We start from the raw sequence: 2,500 nt of genomic DNA, 5'->3' as shown, positions 1-2,500 counted from the left end.
CCGGCCCGCCGGGAAGCCTCTCCGACGCGCCCGAGGAGCGCCACGGTGGATCGGGTCGGGGCTCCCGCGTGCGAGTGAGAGCGGTGCGAAAGGGAGAACGCGGCGCCGCCGCCGCGACAAGCGAGCTCCGGGTCCCCCTTCTCCTTCCCTCGTGACGGCGGGACCCGCCGGGGACGCCCCCGGCCCTTCTGCGTCCGACTGCCGGCCGCCCGGCACGCCGGCCCGCGCCCTTTTCTTCCCTCTGCCTGTCTGTCTGTCTGCCTTCCTTCCTCCGTCCTCGGGGCTCTTCCCATGGCAGCGCGGCGCGGGGAGACGCCTGCCCACGCTCACTCTCTCGCCTTTCGCCCCGATTTTGGAGGGTTCCCCGCTCGCGGAACGAGCGAACGCCAGAGTCCGGGGCCGAACTGCGACACGGGCAGCGAACATCCGACCGACGGAGGCCACCGGACCGAGCGAAACAAGCGGCGCACCAGAAAGCCGCAACCGAAAAACTCCACAGCCCGGCGGTCAACCGCGCTCGCCTGCGCCCGCTCGTTGCCGCCTCTGGAGACGAGCACGCGCTCGCTCCTGCAGACGAAAACGGAAGGCGTAAGAAAAAACAGCTTCGGAAAAGAACGGCGCCGACTACCGGCAGAGGCGCCGAGGGTAAGCGGCGCTCTACGTCGACGTAACGGTAGGTAAGAAACAACAGCGACCCCCTAGCAAGCTCCGGAGCTTTAGCGCCCCCCATCTCACAGGGCGGCAAAGCCTAGCCGAAAGCGGGTAGACCTGGCAGCTAAACGCAAGCCGCACGGGCAGCGACCCCTAGCCGCCGCCGCCGAGCACCACGGCCCGCTCGGAGCCGGGTAGACCGTGCCGACCAAGACGAGCCGCATAGGCAGCGACCCCTAGCCGCCGCCGCCGAGCACCACGGCCCGCTCGGAGCCGGGTAGACCGTGCCGACCTAGTCGAGCCGCATAGGCAGCGACCCCTAGCCGCCGCCGCCGAGCACCACGGCCCGCTCGGAGCCGGGTAGACCGTGCCGACCTAGTCGAGACGCTTAGGCAGCGACCTCTAGCAGACGCCGCCGAGCACCACGGCCCGCTCGGAGCCGGGTAGACCGTGCCGACCTAGTCGAGCCGCATAGGCAGCGACCCCTAGCCGCCGCCGCCGAGCACCACGGCCCGCTCGGAGCCGGGTAGACCGTGCCGACCTAGTCGAGCCGCATAGGCAGCGACCCCTAACCGCCGCCGCCGAGCACCACGGCCCGCTCGGAGCCGGGTAGACCGTGCCGACCTAGTCGAGCCGCATAGGCAGCGACCCCTAGCCGCCGCCGCCGAGCACCACGGCCCGCTCGGAGCCGGGTAGACCGTGCCGACCTAGTCGAGCCGCATAGGCAGCGACCCCTAGCCGCCGCCGCCGAGCACCACGGCCCGCTCGGAGCCGGGTAGACCGTGCCGACCTAGTCGAGCCGCATAGGCAGCGACCCCTAGCCGCCGCCGCCGAGCACCACGGCCCGCTCGGAGCCGGGTAGACCGTGCCGACCTAGTCGAGCCGCATAGGCAGCGACCCCTAACCGCCGCCGCCGAGCACCACGGCCCGCTCGGAGCCGGGTAGACCGTGCCGACCTAGTCGAGCCGCATAGGCAGCGACCCCTACCCACCGCCGCCGAGCACCACGGCCCGCTCGGAGCCGGGTAGACCGTGCCGACCTAGTCGAGCCGCATGGGCAGCGACGCCTAGCCGCCGAAGCCGTGCCCCCCCCCCTTGCTCCCCGCCCCCCCCCCCTTCTTCCCCCCCCGGAGACGCTCGGAGCCGGGTACACAGTGCCGGCGCAGCGGAGCAGCCACAAGAGCGGCACTTGGCCACTTCCGCGGAACGTCCGAGCCGAGCTGAGTCCGCCTGGAGAGGCTGGACCGTGCCGCCGCGGCTCAGATCGCCCGACTCCGCCCAGGAGCGTCCGAGCCGAGCGGAACCCGCCGGGAGCGGTTGGACCGTGCCGGCGCACTCGAGCCGCCGCGGCTCAGATCGCCGGACGCCGCCGGGGAACGTCCGAGCCGAGCGGAGCCCGCCGGGAGAGGCTGGACCGTGCCGGCGCACCCGAGCCTCCGCGGCTGAGACCCCCCGGACGCCGCCGCGGAACGTCCGAGCCAAGCCGAGCCCGCCGAGAGCGGTTGGACCGTGCCGGCGCACTCGAGCCGCCGCGGCTCAGATCGCCCGACTCCGCCCAGGAGCGTCCGAGCCGAGCGGAACCCGCCGGGAGCGGTTGGACCGTGCCGGCGCACTCGAGCCGCCGCGGCTCAGATCGCCCGACTCCGCCCAGGAGCGTCCGAGCCGAGCGGAACCCGCCGGGAGCGGTTGGACCGTGCCGGCGCACTCGAGCCGCCGCGGCTCAGATCGCCGGACGACGACGAGGAAAGTCCGTGCCGAGCGGAGCCCGCAGGGAGGGGCTGTGCAGTGCCGGCGCACTCGAGCCGCCGCGGCTGAGACCCCCCCGGACACCACCGAGGAACGTCCGAACC

Source organism: Coturnix japonica, chromosome 28, assembly GCF_054131305.1.
Source record: "Coturnix japonica strain WE chromosome 28, WE-NBRP24, whole genome shotgun sequence".
NCBI classification, from domain to species: Eukaryota; Metazoa; Chordata; class Aves; order Galliformes; family Phasianidae; genus Coturnix; species Coturnix japonica.
The sequence above is the reverse complement of the archived record's forward strand: the minus strand, read 5'-3'. Positions refer to the sequence as shown.